Genomic DNA, 21388 nt, shown 5'->3' with positions numbered 1-21388 from the left:
GCGCATGCTGAGGAGGGACCTTTCGGGTATATGTGCATGTGCAGTCTTAGCCACTGAAGCCATTGTTGCCCTCACAGTCTGTTCTGAGGGAGGGGGGAAATGGGGAGAGCCCTTGTTCATTCAAAGGAATGGCTGGAGGTTCTTCTGGTGAGCTCTTGAGGGGTTATAAGAAGGAAGGAAACCTCGATCTCCTCCCCCCAAAGAAAGTCAGGGGCCCTGCCAGGCCTCCTCTCCCTCTTTCCTTCCCTGCCCCCTCCTTGGTGGATTCCTTGGGGCCCAAGTACTTGGGGGGTTATTATGAGAAGAGAGGGCAGGGGGACCCTTGGAGAGAGGCATGGCCATGGAGGGGAGGGGGATCCAAAGGTAAAAAGGGCTTTTAAGAGCTCCCTCCCTCCTGGATGGAGGTACTTGTTGTTGGGTATCCTAATCTGGGAATGAAGGTTTGTCAACCGGTCCTGGATGTGGTCACACTTTCCCTAAAGGACTGTGTTTGCAGTTTGGGGGTGCTGTTGGATCCGTCGATCCAGATAGATGCAATGGCCAGGAGTGCCAGTTATTAGCTTCAGTTGATACACCAACTGTGTCCCTTCCTGGAACCTGAAGACCTAAAAAACTATGGTATAGATGCTGGTAACCACATGACTTGACTTCTGCAATGTGGCCTACAAAGGGCTACCCTTGCACCAAGTCCGGAAACTTCATTTAATTCAAAATGCAGCAGCCGCAGTTGTCACTGGAAGTTCTAGAGGTGACCATATTAAACCCATTCTAAAGTCCCTTCACTCGCTGCCTGTTAATATCCCAGGAACAGTACAAGGTCTTGGTTATAACCTTTAAAGACCTTCATGGCTTGGGTCCAGCTTACTTACGGGATCTCCATCTCCCATCAATCTGCCCCATACATTAAGGACCTCTGGTAAAAACTTACTATTAAAAAGTAGACTGGCTGCATTTACCCAGAGGACCTTCTTTTCTGTCACTCCCAAGTTATGGAATAGCCTCCGGAAGAGGTCCGATATATCACCAGTCTTGAAGGCTTTAAAAAGGCACCCAAGATGAATCTCTTCTGGTAATCTCCTATAAATTTAATTAATTGTTCAACATCTGCTCTAACTGCCTCTGACCTTGTGATAATTTCCTGTACTAGGGTTGCCTCAGGGCGTCTTTTCCAGACTGCACGCAACCCTAGTACTTTGTAATGGCGAAACCCTTTCTCCATGGGCATCACCATTACAACGTCACGGCCACACTGCCTCCACATGTGGCGCCCTTTCTGCGGCACCGGAAGTAGCTCTGAAACGGAGCTCCTTCCTTGGTTTGTGTCACTGGTGCAACCTTTACATGGCTGCATCAGCAATACAAAGGAGAAAGGGGCTGAGAGGCCCATTCTCCATTTTCCCGCCGCTGTCGGGGTGTCCTTGGGGCTTGAAGCCCCAAGATCACTCCTATCCAGGCTGCGGGGAGGTGCCATTTTGCCACTTCCCCACTGCCTGGAAAAGCGGCGGATCAAGGCGTCAGAACTGCTGCTGTGGCAGCTGAGGCCCCGATCTGTCAGGGAAAGGGGTGGGTGGAGGCCGCCCCAAAAGGGCAGTCTGTAAACCGCCTCAGACATTATGGCTCTTAGCCCAGCAGACCCTTAACTTCCTTAAATCTCGCTGCCGCCACCCAGTAAATTATAAAAGGGTTTCCCTTAACCTACACTGGGACCAGTTAAGGAACCTTATTTCTCCTTCTTTACTGATCTTCCCAAGCATCAATCGAGCCAAAACACGTGTAAAAGGAGCGTTGAGTAGTAGATACTCTAAGGAGGTATTCATTATAAATAACAAAATATAACTGAAATATAAGTCACACAAGATATTAAGAATATTGCAGGTACAATATTTGTAAGTATATAATATTCAATTCATACAAGCTATTAAAACAATAAATAAACCTAAGAGTCCAATTCTGAGTCTAACTTCCAAGATCCGCTCTTTTACTCTCTCTCTCGATCTCCAACCGACACAATTCCCCCAACTGTCTCTTGGTCTCTCAGGCCTTATATCTCCTTTTCACGGAAGCTTCCAGAAGAACCTTTATCTTGCTCTCTGATTGGTCAAGAGAGCCTTCCGTAGCAGTGATGTCATTCTGTATTTGCATAAACCTCGCTTTCCCTGCAATGGTCAAAGGAAGTGTTTAGACTTTGCTTGTTGTTTCTTGCTACCTTCACCCTTAAATATAAGGGCCATTCAGACTACATTTTACCCCGGTTCCCAAACCGGTTTAAAAGTTCACACTCGCGCCGATTTTAACACAACTTGATTAGGGGCTTGCACAAGAGATCCAGGGCAAATCCCCCTTAGTGTGGCTTTTCTGAAGGCGGACTATTGACCCTTTCTTTTTGAAAACAACTGGCTCTTCCCTGCTGCCGGCAAATATGAACGCAGCCCCGGTCATGATCGGGTCAAGTTCAGGGGGTAGATTCCCTCGATTGAGGTAAAGGGTAGTACGAACTTGTTTCTGGGGAGATTCGATATGGGGCACCCAGATCTGCCCAGTTCTATCCAGGGCAAATGAGGGAGTGGGAATGGGGCCTTTGTGAAGGTGGGGGGACTGACCTTCCTGGTGCTGACCCTCCAGGTGAGCGATGCATTGGGCAAGGGACTCCTGCAGAGGACTGCAGCCTCTGGTTCCGCTGGAGGCAGGACCTCTTCTCCAGCATCACTTGGAACAACGGATCAAAACAATGTACAACAACAGATGTATGTGTGCATGTGTGTTTGTGTATATACATCTGTACATCTGTGTGTGTGTGTGTACAGTATATATGTATATGTATGTATATATGTGTGTGTGTGTGTGCGTGTGTGTAGGCATCTCTATCTAAGTGCACTCAGACTTATAACTTTATGAGCCTACATATCTATCTATATATATAGATATATAGATATAGATATATAGATAGATCTTACATACAACACCTATAGATACATCTATACATACCCATAGATATCTGTCTGAATGTGTGCATGTGTACATACACGTATTTAAATATATATATATATATATATAGAGAGAGAGAGAGAGAGAGAGAGAGAAAGAAAGAGAGAAAGAGAGAGAGAGATGCAAGCACATGTACACATATATGTTGGATCACACACACACACACATTTATATATATTCTTCTACTTGCGTACAATTTAAACATAAGCAAATGAATGGAGAAATATGCGGGTACATATGAATGCACATGGATGCACCTGCGCATGTATACATCCCCCAGGTTCTGGTCAACATCAGCATGTATATATAATTATAATTGTATATATGTTTACTTTCATTCATAAAAGCTTAAATGCCCTGCGATTACTGTAATTGAAATGTTTATACTTTGTGATGTTTTTGTGATATGTATTTTACACATGATTGGCTCCTGAGGACACTCTGAGGGGCTGCCATTGGCTAAAATCCCAGTCCCTGCCACCATCCCTGGCCCTGATTGGCTGGAATCCCCGTCCCTCCCACCATCCCTCAAACATTTTGTGTCCCGGCAGGCATTTTGTGCTGCTTGTGACTGTGGGGAATAATGTTCAAGAACCTTCTCGGAGGCCTCAGTTGAACAGAGGCTTCTCTTTCTCTCCTGAGGCTCCAGAGTCAAAAAAGGGAAGTCTGGACACTAACCTTTCCGGAGGTCTTCTTTCCTCCAGTTTCTTCCACAAAGGAGGAATTGAGTGTCGTTTCTCTTCTCTCCCTTCCTTTGGAAGCATCTTGTTCTTTCCACAGAAAATACAAAGTGTTTTTATGTACACACATTTATGCAATCTTTCACGGACCACCGAAAATACAATTCAAAAGCACTAAGGGCAAATCAAACCTGAACCTTCCCTAAAATTCAAAATAAATCCTTTGGAAAGCAGGATATAAATTATTGATGATATTATTACTATTATTATTATTATTACTATTATTATTAGTCTCACCTCCAAACCCTCAGAGAAAGAATCTTGTGAATGCTGGAAGACTAAGACAGTTCAATGGGCCTTTTGGGGCATAGAGACCAGGATCATTAGCCGGCATGAGGGCAAAGATGGCGTCTGCACAGCGCACTCCCTGACTCTTCCCGCATGCTGGTGTGACGCTGCACACTGCACCACATCGCAGGTGATGTCACGGCGTTCCTCTGGCACTACTCCAGATGACGCAGTGCCAAAGGAGTGCAGAAAAGCATCACTGCTGGCAGATATGGCACTTTTTCCCTGGTGCAGAAAGGAGCTCCTTTTTGCACCATGGAAAGGCCACATCAGGACCACAGCATAACCTTATCATAGTGCAAAAAGGAGCTGCACAAAGCAGTGTGTTTGCCGTGGCCCTGATCTGGCGCTAAAAGGGGTGGCCTGAACAACCCCTTAATTTCCAGAAAATGGGGCTAGGATTGGAGTCCTAGGGTTGGCCCCAGCCTTCATCACTCCCAAAGATGTCAATAGGAGGAGGGCTGGGTAGGACTCATGTGACTGATTGATTTTAATGGTTGTATTTTTTATTGTTTTCTTCTAATAATCTACATAAAATCATAATGTATAGATAAAGAGCAATAACAACAACCCAGTAACAACAACCATAGCAATTTGTATATTTAAATGTCTATATTTAATGTTTCCCATTGCCTTCTCCTAAGGCTGAGAGAGTGTGAATTGCCCAGTCACCCAGAGAGTTTCTATGTTGGAGCTGGGAATCAAACACTGATCTCCAGAGTCGTAGTTCCACTATGCTCAAACCACTAGGCCACACTGGCTCCTATATCATGGACATTGTTTCACTGGGACATTGTATGTCATGGACTTGGCCCACCTTCCTCATCTATGGAGGTCATTTTAGAAGCCCCCTTCTCCTCCTCCATTTCCAGGCCCAGGTCCTTCTGAATGCCTTCCAACTCTCCCAGTTTGGCAGGGACCCTCCCCTGGTTCATCCTCTGCCCTCCCACTTTTTCAGATGCTCTTCAAAGGCCACAGTTTCCTCCTCCTCCTGCCATTTCTCCCCTTCTCTTGAGCTCACTGCCATTGCTGCAAACTGAATCCAAAGGGCAAAAGGAGTCTGCCTTCCATGAAGACAACCAAGGAGAAAGGAGAAGAGGGGCCCTTCCCAGAGGCTCAGGCAAAAGCAAACAGCTGCAGCCTCTCCTAGTTTGCCTCTCCTTCCTCAGAAAGAACCTTGCAGTCTTAATCATATTCTGAGGTTCCTTGGTCCCAGCCTCCCTTTGATTCTCTTGGATCCCTCTCCAAAATCTCAGGGCCCCACAGAGACTCCCAAGAGAGGAGAGGAGGCCTGGAACCTGGAGAAGACGGGAGGAGGAGGGAGGCTTCCTTGCTTCCAGCCCCCAAAGCTGCCTTCCTACAGAAGACCCTCCAGACCCCCGTCCTTGGCTCCAAAATGGGAGCTCTTCCCCTCAGCCATCCTTCTCACAGAGGAACCAAATTCTGGGGTCCCCCATCGCCATCTCAAGGCCCCCACCTTCCCTTTCCTGCCAAGGAAACCCAAAAGGAGCCCTTCTTCTTCTTAAGCAGCCAACGGTCAAAGCCACCAGCCTTCTAGAACCCTATTCAGGCTCCAAGCCAACCGCCAGCCTTTCCCAGAATTCCACACTCTCCCTCCTCCCAGCGGAGGAGACCGGGAGACGGAGCAATGGGTGCAAACTCCAGGAGAAGAGAGTTTGTTTTCTTAAACTTGTAATTTCAGTTGTGTCCCTTTATGAGGGAGAATGGGATATTATTATTATTATTATTATTATTATTATTATTATTAACAATTATGGTAATTAGCTTCTTGTTCCCAAAACCACAGAGCCCTGTGAAATCTCAAAGACTGTGTTTATCACACTGAGGTTTTTGCAGCTCTTTGCAGCTCAGATCCGAAGCCACTGCGGGTCCAACTATGCGAATTCAGGCGATAATGTGAGTGTTATCACATGCGATTCCTTTCTATGGGGGCTCCTTCCGAGGGGCTTCCGCAGTGATTCCAAAGTGACCCTCATTTTGGTGAAATCGCTTCCAAGTTCACTCCGATTCCACTCCGAATTGGTCTGGAGGGGAATGCAGCTTTGCTTCTGTTCTGTTTCACCACCACAAACCCCCCAGTTGCAAATTTCTCATGATGTAGCGCTGCAATCCCCCCCCCCCATTTCCTTCCAGTGGTCCTTTAGCTTTCAGGGCAACCGAGGGGGGGGGGGGAATAGGCAGCCAATGGGAGCGGAGGAAGGTCCACGTAAAGGGAAGGAGGCCACGCCCCCTCAGGAATGGGGAGCCAATGAGAAAATCACATTAGTCCCCTTAGACTTCAGTTTTATCAATAAAGAACATTCCTAATACAATGCCGCCCTCTTGTGGATACTCAGGGCACTGCAGCCTCTTTGGGCTTCTCACCAACTTCTATCCTGGAGAAACAAGCTAGAAAAGGTAAGTATCACATAGATTTGTAACTGATTGACCGGCCAAACTGAAAGGGTGCTCAACAATGACTCCGTTTCATCCTGAAGTGACCAGTGGGTTGTCCAAGGCCCAGTGCTATTCAATATCTTTATCAATGACTTGGATGACAGAAATGGGGGCATGCTTATCAAATTTGCAGATGACACCAAACAAGGAGGAGTAGGTGATACCCCAGAGGACAGGATCAAAATTCAAAATGATCACAATAGATTAAAAAGCTGGGCCAAAGCTAACAAAATGAATTTCAACAGAGAGAAATGTAAGGTACTGCACTTAGGGCAGAATAATGAAATGCACAAATATAGGATGGGGGACACCTGGCTCAACGAGAGACTTCTACGTGTGAAAGGGATCTAGGAGTCCAAATAGACCACAAATTGAACATGAATCAACAGTGTGATGCAGCACCTAACAAGGCCAATGCAATTTTAGGCTGCATCAATAGAAGTATAGTGTCTAGATCAAGGGAAGTAATAGTGCCACTCTATTTTGCTCTGGTCAGAAATTGTGTCGACAATTCAGAAAGGAAATTTGTGTCCACAATTCAAAAAGGATGTTGAGAAACTGGAGCACATCCAAAGGAAGGCGACTAAAATGGTGAAGGATTTGGAAACCACAATGGAACAGTCTCAATGCTTCAGGCAAGGAGCATCAGCTGCCCTTGGTTCGCCTCTGGCATCTTCCTCCTCCACATCTTAAACTTGGACACCATCCACTTCATGAGGACCTTTAATTTGTTTGTCTTCCTCCATTCAATAAACGTCTACCTGGGGTTCTTCTGTCCTGGGGCGGCTATCAAGGGACTCCCCCACTGCCAGGTCCCAGGCTCTCACTCTGCCCCTTGACGGCCTTCCTTTCCCCAGTCTGGTGCCAGAAACCCAAATCCTCCAGTGGTGGCCTGGATGGTGTGAGCTTCAGGAGGTTTCCTAGTCTTGGGCTTGGCCCTAGTTCCTCTGAAGAAGGCACCTGCTCCTCCACCACCAGGATCTCCAGAACCACCGGGTTCCCCAAGAACTCTTCTTGTTCCTGGATCTCCATTTGAGGTAAAACTGTGAGACTTTGCAAATGGTGAGATTTGGAGTCAGTCCTGTGCTCAAAAAATCAAACTCATTTGAAACAAAAGAAGCTTTATTGATGAATCCAGGTAGAAACATCCATTAACACCTTTTTGCAAAGTCTGAAGTCCAAAGGAACTTGCTCAATCCCTCCCTAAGCCTGCCCCCAATTCTCAAGCCAAAGCAACACAAGTGGAGGTTGCATAGATACCAAGGTTGTCTATACTTCCCTTCTCCCAGACAGCCTCACCTTGAAGAGCGGTGTTCCCAAGCCAGCTTCACTCCTCCTTGATAACCAGTCTCCAGCTGCAACCCCAGCCCCTCTCCAAACACCCTCCTTCATCTAAAAGCCACTCCATCTGTCCTTCTATCATTTTCCATTACGTGCTTTCTATAACCCATCACTCTACACTGCCTACTAAGAACTGCAACTATAACTACGACTTTAACTCTAATAATCAAACTCTAATATTTTTACCCTTTATGACGGAACCCTTATACACTATTTCTGACACACAATGGGCCAGTCCCAATCCTTCACGTAAAGAGCACCCCTCTGAAGTCACAGTAGTACCATCTCAATTATTCAGGCAAAGAGCATCGGCCTGAGATCACAATGGGCCAGTCTCATTCAAGTAAGGAGCACCAGCCTGAAGGCACAATATGTCATGAATCCCTTTATTCATGCATTTATTCATTTAGGGATTCATGCCATAAGGGTTATAGGTTAGGGTTAGGGTAGAATTAAGATAGATGGGATTTATGGTGGGTTAAAATAATATGTTTTAATATGTGCTTTAATAGAAGATACTAGAAAGAGGTAGGGAGATCATGGCTAAAGAATGTGCTTCTTTGCTAGGAGTGGAATGTGCAGGAATCACCCTTCTAACAGAGGCTTGAGTTTAAAAGACTGGTCTCTGGAAAAGGAGCGGGAACATAGAGAGTTATTGGTATTTTTATAATGTATTATGTTGCTATGGGTTTGTGCTTATATTTTCATATGGCATCTTATTATGTGGAGATTGATAGGGTTTTATATTATAGATAGCTATCTATATAGTTAAGCCATAATGTTAATGAAAACTGTTGTGTATCTGAGTTCTGTGGTCCAAGGCCACAGGTGCCGTGGGTGAGAAAAGGCACATGAGAGCTTAATTGCTTTAAGAAAAGCTGCCAGAATCCCAGATGGGAGGACGCTACGCAGGAAAGGGCTATCCAATTAATAAGCTTTATTGGTTAATGGAGTGGAGTTAATTGATATGGTTATAAAAGTGGTAAGTTTATACTCTCTTTCATTCCTGACAAAAAAGTCACTTCTGTTGCATGTATCTTCTTCAATACAACCTGTTCCTTTTTCAAAGTACTGCCTTTTGTCTTGCAAGATGGGCTGCAATTAGGACCCTGACTGATATCTCTCTCCCCTTCCATTCACCCTGCTATCCCAAAAGGGCTGGAAAGCATACCAAACCAACCACAGATCCTTTCCCTGCTGTTGTGTAATGCCAGGTCAGTCAAAAATACAACACAAATAGTCCATGATCTCCTACTGGACAAAGAGGCTGACCTGGCTTGTTTCACGGAGACCTGGCTGGTGATGATAGCTCCGCCACCTGGGATCAGGCCTTACCAGCCGGGTTCTCCATCAATGAGCAGGTAAGGGAAGTGCCTTTGGTCCATGAAGACAATCTTGCCTTGAGCAGGGTACCTATCCGTATGATGGACCACATCGAATGTATTTGACTCAGCTTAAAGACTAGGGAAAGTCTGGGGATTCTGCTGGTTTAATGTCCACCCCATTGCTTAACATAAATACTCTCTGGAAAAGATAACATCAGAATTAACACAAACCAGGGAAAGAGTGACATTCCTGGAGGAAGAATATAAAAAATTGGGAAAAGAGATAGAGAGATTAACAGAAGAACATACTGAAGATACAGCAGAAAAAATTAAATTAGAGCAAAGATTTAGGGAGCAATGTCTTAGAATAAGAGGTCTTCCCAAATAGAAGAAGATCTATATAAAAGGATAATACCAGCCTTGGCTGAATTTATGGACCTAGATAATGAAACGTTTCTCCTTGAGGTGGACAAGATGTTTAGAGTAAGCTCCTGGGTCACAAAACAGAAGAGACTGCCCAGAGATATCGTGATTTATTTTGTTAGGACTCAAATGAAAGAAGCAATTCTACAACAACACTTTCATTCAAGATTCAAAATGGAAGAAAATGAAATGTTATTGTTTAAAGATATCTCTGGGAAACTGTTAAGGAAGAGGAAGGAATATGGACCACTGACTAAGGTTTTGCGCAGCAATGGACTCTACTACAAATGGGAACTAATTGAGGGTCTTTCTTTTAAATTCAAGCCAAAAAGATACCAAATCAACTCGGTACAAAAAGCAAGAAATGTTCTACATGAGAATGAAAAAGAACTTAATAACGGAGACAGAAAGAAGAAAGAAACAACCCTGGAAAAGGAGAAGAGGATAAGGAGGAAGAGAGCTTAGAAGAAGAAAGAGAAGAAGGAGAATTGCTTAGGAAACCAGATCCAAACACAAGAGAAGATGATATAGATGGAGAATATGATGATGAAATGGGAAAAGATGGATATCCTATCATGGAAAGTTAAAGGAATTAACAGGCCCCCAAAAAGAGGTAATTTTTTTCATTATTTAGGAAAACAGAGACTTGATGTAATTTGCCTTCAGGAAACCCATATAAAGAAAGAGGATATAAGACAGTTGGAAAATGCCAAATTGGGGAAAGAATACATAGTAGCCTCAAAAAAGAGGAAAAAAGGTGTAGTAATATATGTAAAGGATAAATCAGAATCTAAAGAGGTATTCTCAGACCCCTATGGATACTTTATTGGTGTAGAAGTTGCTTTACAAGACCAAAAGATCCTAATGGTGGGAGTTTATGTACCCTTAGACAATAAAGACCTTTATTTTGAAAAATGAAAAAACAAATGCCAGACCGTATGTGCGATAGGACCTTAATGATGGGAGATTGGAAAGGGGTGATAGACCCCCAGATAGATAGAAAAGCAGACAACAAAATATACTTAAAGCAAGAGAAATTGCCAAAATCTTTATTTGAATTAAAAGAAGCCTTCACATTAGAAGGTAATGGAGAATCAATATGGTCTGTCTAAGGATTTATGTTCTTTTCAAACACCCATCAATCTTGTTTGAGAATAGATATGTTCCTGACTTCCCCAACTATTAGCAAAATGGTGGAAGCAGTAGAAACCCTACCAAAAATCTTATCGGATCACAACCCAATTTTTTTGTCTTTGAAGAATAAACCTAAGGAACTGATATGGAGACTAGATGAGACTTTGTTAAAAGACGGAAAAAGTCTAGATAAAGCAAAAACAAACCCACTTAAATCCTTCTTTGAAGAACATCTGAATGGAGAAGTCAGCCCAGAGATCGTCTGGGACACAAGCAAAGAGGTAATGAGGGGTTTCTCTGTGAAACAATCTTACGAAAGGAAACAAAAATAGAGAAAAGAATTGGAAAGAACTACAGGAAAAATTAAACAATGAGGAACAATTACTTAAAGAACACCCCCAAAACAAAATTATTCAACAACAGATTAAGAAGATACAAAAGGAAATATCCAGATGGCTAATAGAAGACCAGGAGAAAAAATCAAGATGCATCAAACAGAAACACTTTGAGAATGCTAATAAACCTGGCAAATGGTTATCATGGAAACTGAAAAAGGAAAAGGAGAAACTGATCTTTTCAAGTGTTAAAAAGGGGACAAGATTCATTCCAACCAAAAACATATGAAAGAATGTTTATAAACATATTTCACAAATCTATACAAAGAAGAATATATTTCCCAGGAGAGGATACAAGAATCTTTGGACAGAAAAGACGTAGTAAAGATTGATGAAGAACAGAGGATCGAACTTAATAAACCAATAAAGGCTCTTGAGGTGCTATAAGCAATAAGTAAAACCAAGGCATCCAAAGCACCAGGGCCAGATGGCCTAAGTGCAATGTATTACAAGAGCTTACAGAAAGAGCTAATTAAACCCTTGTAGAAATCATGGATAGACTTTCACAAAGAAGAACGCCTGACTCTTGGAAGATAGCTGACATTGCACTGATTCCTAAAGAAAGTAAGGAGCTGCTGGAGGTGAAACATTTCAGACCGATTTCTCTCCTTAACAACAATTACAAAATCTTCGTAATGGTCTTAGCAGAAAGATTTTTAAAAACCATAAGTGAAGACCAAACTTTCTTCCTCCCAAAAAGGCACCTTAGAAACAACACAAGGAATTTAATATATATTATAGACTTCTATGAGAAGAAAACAGATAAAAAAGCAGCTATAATTTTTCTTGAGGCCGAAAAGGCGTTTGATGAAGTTAATTGGAACTTCATATTGGAAACCTTAAGAAAAATGGTTCTAGGAGATAACTTTATCAACTGGATAGACGCAATCTATAGAAAACAAACAGTGAGACTTATTATTAATGGGGTGAAAGCAAAGGCGTTACTTGTAATGAGAGATACCTCTCTCACCTTTGTTATTTATGGCCACTTTAGAGACTCTGAGTACTAGCATTAAAGGAGATAAGAAGACCAAAGGCTTGGAAATAAAACAGGAAGAGTACAAACTTAAACTATACGCGGACGACGTGGTGATAAACTTATCCGACCCAATATAAAGTGTTGATCCCCTGCTTTATAAATTAAAGGAGTTTGGACAGCATTCAGATTTCCGGATTAACAGGGATAAGACAAAAATTTTACCAATGAATTTAACAAAAGAATGATAAGGAAAATCTACAAGAGGTGACTGGCTTTAAAGTAGGAAAAAAGGTCAAATATCTAGCTGTTGAGTTCACCTCTAGAAACTGAGACTTCTTTAAAAACAACCACGATAAAATATGGGGTGATATCAACCAAGATCCCAATAGATGGGCTAAACTCAACCTATCCCTCTTGGGAAGGATCAGGGCAGTTAAAATGAACATACTGCCTAAATTACTGTTTTTATTTCAGACTATACCTATCCTTCTTAATGACAAACCATTTTTAGAACGGCAGAAGGACCTGCAGAAATCCATTTGGGCAGGAAAAGACCTAGAATCAGATTTAAATCTCTAATAGATGATAACACGCAAAGAGGAGGTTTGGGTTTACCATCTTTACAAATCTACTTTTATGCAGCTAGTCTACGATGGCTTAGGGAATGGATTACTCTAAGAAACAGAAAACTTTTACAATCAGGAGTGGATAATTGCTTTGGTTGGCATGCATATATGTTTTACAACAAGGTGAAAGCCAACAAAGAATTTCTGAACCACTTTGTCAGAAGAACGTTGTTTAGGGCCTGGCAGAAATTTACAAACCATATTAATAGGAAGATCCCATTATGGGTCTCTACCAATGAGGCGTTTTATCAAAGAGAAGAGGTTGCGAAAGGAAGATGGGTAACGTATAAGAGATTTCTAAGAGAAGAGGAATTAGGTGACCTTATTATGAAATCCCCTGAACGATGGGTATCACAAGGTCTCAGGTATCAGCGGCATATTTATAGACAACCTTCTGAAAAGTTAAGTTTAGAGAAGAAGACAGAAGGCCTATCTGGGTTAGAATCAGAAACAGAATCAGAAAAGATATTACTGGGAAATGAAGATAAGATTATTTCCAAGTTATATAAAGAACTCCTTAGACACAGAATCAGAGACTATTAAAGACTGTATGGCAAAATGGGCGAAGGACTGCGGGGAAAACATTTTACTAGAGGAATGGGAGGGAAATTGGCCAAAAATGCTCAAACATAGGTTCCCTATGGATCTGAAGGAACAATATTTTAAGATGCCGTTCAGGTGGTACCTAACCCCCATCAGACTAGCCCATATGTATAAGGACACAAGCGACAGACGCTGGAAATGTGGGGAAGGAAGAGGGTCCATGAGACACATCTGGTGGAACTGCTGGAAGGCCACACAATTCTGGGGGGAAATACAGGCAGCTATGTCAGAGATCCTTCAAATAAAGATACTAAAACATCCTAAGATATTTCTACTTGGAATACTTAGTAAAGAAATGGAAAATGAATTTGGAAGGATTTTGTTTTATTGGATCTCTGCTGCCAGACTGTTATACGCGAGAAGATGGAAAGAGGCAGAGATACTGGGTATTTGAGATTGGGAAGAGAAACCTTACGATTGAATGGAGAATGATAAACTTACTTGTCTGATCAAATCTGGTTCACTAGATAAATTCAGGGAGGATTGGTATCCGGTGCAGGCTTATTTGGAACAACAAACTTGTGAAAGGAACTAGAGGAAATACTATGCAGTTACTGGTCGAGGGAGTAAATAGATGAGGTACTTAAGATTACAAAGATATCTGATAAACGTTAAAGTTATCTGCGTAGATATAAGAGGATACTCTTGAAAGCACTATGCTTTTATTTATTTTTTAATTTTGTTTTATTTTATTTATACTTAAGTATACTTAAGATTTCAAAATAATGAAGAGGGCAGGACAACGGCTAGAATGCCGCTGGCAGAAATATCGACCCATACCTGATAAAATGCAGCTAAGAAGTCCTTCTGCTCTGCATCTATTGCGTCTGCAAATTCATGTCCAGCAGAGCTATTCAGGGTGGTAAGGGACTTGACTCAAATGCCCCCCTTTATTAGAACTCTTTATTGAAACCAACAAAATCCTGCTGTGATGCTTTTAATAACTACTTTGCAGACAAAATCTCTCAGATAAGAGCCGTTTTGGATGCCGGCCTTACGACAGAGGCGACAGGAGAGGAATCCAGAGCCTCCACCTATACTGTTATTCTAGATCAGTTTGAGTCACTTAGTACAGAAGATGTGGACAAGCTCCTTGGGAGTATGAAAAAGACGACTTGCTCTCTCGATCCTTGCCCATCTTGGCTGGCCGTCCAGGGGGAAGATACCATCAAGAGTCTGCTAAAAACATAACTAATGCATCTTTGAGGGAAGGCTGTCTTCCATCTTGCCTCAAAGAGGCCGTGGTTAAACCGCTTCAAAAAAGCCTTCCCTTGACCCCCTGGACAGAAACATTTACAGGCCAGTTTCACTCTTACCATTCTTAGGCAAGGTAATCGAGAAGACAGACACCATTCAACTCCAAACAGTCTTCGAAGAAACGGATTTTCTAAGTCCATTTCAAACCGGATTTAAGGCAGGTTACGGAGTCCATGGTCGCTTTGTTGATGAACTCAGTTTGATCATCGAAAGCTCTTTGAAAAGGGGAAGTGGGACCCTGCTGGTGCTCTTGGACCTCTCAGCAGCCTTCAATACCATTGACCACAGTATCCTTCTGGAACGCCTGGGAGAGTTGGGAATTGGGGCATTGCTTTCCAGTGGTTCAGGTCCTACATCTCAGGCAGATTCCAGATGCTGTGCCTTGGGGACAGTTGTTCGTCCAAGAGGGAGCTCAAGTCGGGCGTCCCTCAAGGCGCAACTCTGTCCCCAATGCTATTCAACATTTACATGAAGCTGCTAGGTGAGATCATCTGGAGACATGGGGCGGGGAACAGGGAGACCTTGAAACAGTAGTACATGTGCTAGTCGCCTCTCGGCTGGACTTCTGTAATGCAGTTTACACGGGGCTACCCTTGGGCCAAGTTTGGAAACTTCAATTCGTACAGAATATGGCAGCCAGGTTGGTTACAGGCACTTCTAGAACTGCCCACATTACACCGGTTCTTAAATCCCTCCATTGGCTGCCCATTAGTTTCCAGGCAAGATACAAGGTGTTGGTTCACTCTGGAACTACCCGAATGAGATCCATCCTATTAACAACTTGGAAGCCTTTAAGAAGTCTATTAAGATGGATCTCTTTCCAGACTAGATGACATCTATTGACTTGCCTCTCCCTCCCACTGACCCTTACTCCTGCCATCATTAGTGTGATGGAAATTGTTATCTATCGTTCCTGCCCTCCCCTCTCACCATCAGAAAATGATCCAATTCTTGCCCCCAAAAACTATTTTACTGTATTGTGTTTGGAATGTTTTAAATTTTCTTGCTGTTTAATAGCTTTTTAAGGGTTGATTAATGTTTTTATAATTGGGAGAAGGGTTGTTATTTTATTGCTGTAATCTGCTTTGATTCCTTTGAGAAAAGGTGCAATAATAATAATAATAATAACAACAACAACAACAACAACAACATCCGTTGATGGGGGTCCAAAGCCCTTTCAGCATGGTCCCAGAACTGGGGGAGGATCTTTATGGGGCTGTGGGTCTCTCTGTTGGTCCTCCTCTGCAGGGTTGTTGTGAAGGAAAAGGTAAGTATTTGAGGGAGGATGCCCAATCCGGATCCAGTGGGCCTCTAAGCCTAGTTCCCAGGTTGCCAGGGGATTGCCAGAGCTTTAAGGTCCCTCTGTGTCCCTTCTCATGGTTTTGGTCTTGATTTTGGCTCTTCTCTCCTCCCAGAGCCACCTCCTCCCAGGACTCCAGAGAAAACTCCCCCCCCCCCTCCACAAAAAAAATGTTGTTTCCAATCCTATTAAACTCTGTCCCAAATGAGGCATCAGAAGGGAGGGTCTCTCCTCTGCCCCACTTTCCAGGAGGGAAGGGGCTCCTCAAAGCCCTTTTAACCTTTGGATCCCCTTCCCCTCCATGGCCATGCTTCTCTCCAAGGGTCCCCCCCTGCCCTCTCTTCTCATAATAACCCCCCAAGAACATGGGGCCCAAAGAATACCCGAGGAGGGACCAGGGAAGGAAAGAGGGTGAGGAGGCCTTGCAGGACCCCTGACTTTCTTATGGGGAGAAGAGGGACTTCCTTTCTTCCTATAACCCCACAAAGGACCCCCAGAAGACCCTCCAACCATTCCTCTGAATGAACGAGGGCACTTCCCCACTTCCCTGCCTCCTTCAGAACAGACTGTGAGGGCAGGAATGGCTTCGTGTGCATGCATATATGGCCCCAAAGGCCCCTCCTCAGCATGCACAGGAATTGCCAGGGCCTAGCTGGTGCTGCTTATTCCGCTAGTGGCCTTTGCGGGAAAGGAAGGTATGTGCCGGGGGTTCAGCAGCCTCCCTTCCCTCCTTTGAGGAGACCGCAATGGAGCCCAAGGTGCAGAGCTGCACTCAGGAGGGAAATGCAGGAAAGGAAGGCTCTAGTTTGGAAATATAGCTGTCCCTGTGTATCCTGTATGTTTGTGTGTGTGTGTGTGTGTGTGTGTGTTTCGTCTGCTGTTCTTATGGCTGGGAATGGAGCTGAGGACTGAGGAGAGAAGAAAAGGTCAGTTTTGGGCAAATTCAGAACTCCTGTGCATCAAAGAGTCCAGTGTGTTGAACCAGCAAAGAACTTTATTGAGAACACATAGAAATTCAGTGTTTAAGCCTAGAACTGCCCACTCCAAGCCAAACAATACATTAAAACCCAGAAACCTAAAACATCACCCTCTTCCAAATCTAGCCCCACCTCCAATTCCCACAGTCTATGCCCCACAGGTAACAGGTCCCCCTTTGTCATTCCCAAAAACTAGCCCTTTGTGTTAATACCTGCCCCCAACTTTCTTAAACCAACATCCCACACATTGCAAAAGCTACCCTTCTCATAGCTATTCTAACCAGCTGCAACAAATCCCAGCCCCCCATTTATCTAACCTATACCATGACCCACAAACCCCAGCCAAATTTACAACCCAAAGCCATTATCTATACTATTAGAAATTAAAACCTAATCTTGACAAAATATAACTTTAAAAATTAAACAGACATATGGACAGACAAACATTACAAGCAAAACCACTACAGCCTTTTCTTAGCACTGCTGGACTGAAAATACGTTTTTTACATTCCTTACTGACAAAAAGAGTGTTAGTTCATATCTGGGATTTGTGTGGCTTTTCTCCTGTGTGGCCTCTCTGATGTTTCACTAGGTATGGCTTCCTAGAAAAACATTTCCCACAATGCTGGCATTTGTATGGCTTCTCTCTTGTGTGGACACTCTGATGTATCACAAGGCTTGACTTCTGAGGAAAACCTTTCCCACAATGCTGGCATTTGTATGGCTTCTCTCCTGTGTGAACTCTTTGATGCATGACAAGGACTAACTTATAGGCAAAACATTTCCCACAATGCTGGCATTTGTATGGCTTCTCTCCTGTGTGGATTCTCTGATGTTTCACTAGGTCAGACTTCGAAGAAAAACATTTCCCACAGTGCTGGCATTTGTATGGCTTCTCTCCTGTGTGGACTCTCTGATGTATCACAAGGCTTGACTTCCGAGGAAAACATTTCCCACAATTCTGGCATTTGTATGGCTTCTCTCCTGTGTGGACTCTCTGATGTCTCACTAGGTGTGTCTTCAAAGAAAAACATTTCCCACAATGCTGGCATTTGTATGGCTTTTCTCCTGTGTGGACTCTCTGATGTTTCACTAGGTGTGACTTCTGAGAAAAACATTTCCCACAATGCTGGCATTTGTATGGCTTTTCTCCTGTGTGGACTCTCTGATGTCTCACTAGGTGTGACTTCTGAGAAAAACATTTCCCACAATGCTGGCATTTATGTGACTTCTTTCTTATGTGGACTCTCTCATGACTGACAAGTTCTTCTGTAAAGGGGGGTAATGACAGACAAGACTTAATCTCAGTGTTAAGAGAGGAAAGTGTTACCCCAACATTTAGCCCCACATTCACCTATTTGAGATTAAATTAATAACATTGGTGTGAGAGACCTGAACATGACCCTGTTCTGGATGCCCCCAAATCCATATAATCATTGTCTCCTTACTCATCGGAGCTACCAAAGAAGAGATTGAAGGGGAAGTGCCATGAGGAAATCAGTAGAAGCAGATAGTCAGGCCATTGAAAAACATTCCATTAAATATATGTAAAACTATTTTAATTGGAAAGTGGCATTATTTCCTGTGAGACTGCCATAGAGTGTTTAGTCAGAGCACATGGCATGATGCAAGCTAACAGCAGAGGATGCTTCATGCTGTGTGGCACCAGGAGATGACTCACAACCAATACAGTATGCAGCTCACATGTGGACTGATGTGGGTTGGTGGTGTGTTTAGAAGATGTTGTCAAGTTGATGGAAGTCAGAGAGGAGAGCTGGTAAACATTTGTTTTATATTGTAACTCAAGATAAAGAACCTCCAAGGACTTGGAGGAAATCAACTGTGTGTGAGTAACTTCTAAGTGCTGAAAGTGGTTAATACATATCTGGAGATTTGCTTCTGTACTCTGCTATGTTATTGTTGAGCTCTGGGAGTGTCGCCTTCAGACTGTGCTATACATTGCCTTGTGAATGGGACCAGAATTCAGAGCCAAGAAGGATCTAAGAGCCCGTGTGACAATCCTGTTTGGCTGAAGTATTTCCACCAAGCACCCATAGCATTTATTTCAGTTTCAGACAATTCTTTCCCTATCCAGGAAACATCCTAAAGCAATTTAAACCTTTCCGAATGCTCTGTTTCTGCCCCTAAGCGACAATTTCAGTATAAATATCAGCCCCAACTGGCTGTTCTTCAGCGTCAGTCCAGTTGCAGACAGACACTCCGTTGGTTTACATTGCTATACACCTCACTTCACTCACCAGCCCCACTTCCTATAGCAGTTACTGACTTCTCTTCCCTTTCTGGACCCTCAGCAATTAGAAACAAGATCCATCTAGGTAATGTATTACCATTAGGAAAGCATTACGCTATTCACCACTCCCACCTTTGTTACCCAGTTCTTGTGTGTGTGTGTGTGAACACCTATACGTGTATATTTGTGTGTATGCGTATATTTTGCTTTCCCCCTAAATAAAACACAAAACCCTATTTGAAATGCCTCTGGAGTTCTGTGTGCTTTCAGGCCTGGTATAGTTGGGATGAATCCTGAGGCCACTGTTGCCTCAGTCTCTCCTTTGAGCTAAGTATGAAATTCCCCTAAAAGCATAGCACTCGCGAGTATCCTCCCCAGACTCCACCATTTTGAGTGACAAAGGACCTCTGGAATCAACCATGGAGCTAAGCAAGCTCAGGTTGGAAAAGAAGCATGAGAGAAAAAGAAATTTTTGTGTTACCCTTTCCTCTCTTCATAGACATTGCTCATAATTGATAAATGAAACCCTTAATATGTATGAAAACAAGGGCCTGATTTCAAGTTCAGTTCTTAAGTTCAGTGCTCGACATGGGGCTACCTTTGTACCAAGTTCGGAAGCTTCAGTTAGTTCAAAATGCGGCAGCCAGATTGGTCACTGGAACCATCCATTAGGAACCCAAGCCCTCCCTCCAGTCCATCTCCCTTGGTCCAGGACTCGGAGGTAGAGAAGAATTGCTGGACCTCATCCCCTTCCCCACCACCACTCCCTTCTTCTTTTGTGTCGTGTCTTTTTAGATTGTAAGCCTGAGGGCAGGGAACCGTCTAATTAAAAAGATTGTATGTAAAGCACTGTGTACATTTACAGCGCTTTCTAAATAAAGGTTAATAATAATAATAATAATAATAATAATAATAACAACAACAACAACAACAACAACAACATCTAGGTCAGAGCATATAACACCAGTATCTGTACACTGGCTGCCAATTAGCTTCTGGGCGCAATACAAAGCGTTGGTTATTACCTTTAAAGCCCCACATGGCTTGGCCTGAGCTACTTGAAGGAACGCATCTCCCTACACAATCCGCCCCACACTCTCAGAACATCTGGGAAGAATCTATTAGATTACCCAAAGATCAGGCTAAGAACAACTTCCCACAGAGCGTATATAGCCTGGGCCCCCACTTTATGGAACAACTTGCCAGAGGAGATCCGTCTGATCACCACCTTGGATGCTTTCAAGAAAGGACTTAAGACGGATCCCTTCCGGCAGGCTTACCCAGCTGACCTCTTGTAAAGAACTTAAGGAAAAATTCCACTTCTGATCACAACGGTACATTTTAAATGATTTTTTTATTTGTCCCAAACTGAGTTTTAAGCGCTTTGTTGTTTTACTGTGTGTAAATTGGATGCTATTGTTGTTTTGTGGCTATTTTACGGTTGTAATACCGCCTCGCTCCATTGAGAGAGGCAGGTAAATACAAATAAAACTTATTATTATTATCAGTATAATCTGTGAGGTTGGTGGCTGCCTCCCAATCCCCAAGGCCCCTCTCCTGGTCCTTCCCAGAGGTCCCTTTCTCTCCGCACAGAGCTAGGCGATCCTGGCTTTGCTCCTGCCTCCCCCTCCTGGCTCCCAGAGGGCTAGAATCATAGAGATGGAAGAGACTACAAGGGCCATCCAGTCCAACCCCATTCTACCATGAAGGAATCAAAGCATCCCTGACAGATGGCCATCCAGCCTCTGTTTGAAGACCTCTAAGAAAGGAGACTCCACCAAAATCTCAGAGGGAGTTTGTTCCATTGTCGAACAGACCTTACTGTCAGGAAGTTCCTTCTAATGTTGAAGTGGAATCTCTTTTACTGCAGTTTGCATCCGTTGTTCCGTGTTCTAGTCTCTGGAGCAGCAGAAAACAAGCTTGACATTCCTTCAAATATTTAAACAGGGCTATCATATAACCTCTTAACCTTCTCTTCTCCAGGCTAAACATCCCTAGTTACCAAGTCGTTCCTCATAGTTTCCAAATCCTGCACCATTTTAGTCGCCCTCCTTTGGACATGCTCCAGTTTCTCCACATCCTTTTTGAATTGTGGTGCCCAGAACTCGACACAATATTCCAGGTGAGGCCTGACCAAAGCAGAATACCATGGCACTATTACTTCCCTTGATCCTGACACTATACTTCTATTGATGCAACCTAAAATCACATTCGCCTTGTTAGCTGCCGCATTACACTGTTGACTCATGTTCAACTTGTGGTTTACTTGGACTACTAGATCCCTTTCACACGTAGTTTCATTCAGCC

At 43.4% G+C, this 21388-nt stretch overlaps 1 protein-coding gene across 1 annotated transcript in view; it reads right to left on the bottom strand.

Annotated features, from left to right (window-relative positions):
* Positions 1-21388, bottom strand: part of LOC149301585 (uncharacterized) — a 339201-nt gene that overhangs the window by 298023 nt on the left and 19790 nt on the right. The window lies entirely within an intron of this gene.

Source organism: Sceloporus occidentalis, unplaced genomic scaffold, assembly GCF_023333645.1.
Source record: "Sceloporus occidentalis isolate IW3139 unplaced genomic scaffold, rSceOcc1.0.p SCAF_21, whole genome shotgun sequence".
Classification (NCBI taxonomy): Eukaryota; Metazoa; Chordata; class Lepidosauria; order Squamata; family Phrynosomatidae; genus Sceloporus; species Sceloporus occidentalis.
Note: the sequence above shows the minus strand (reverse complement) of the source record. Positions and strands in the feature narration are given on the sequence as shown.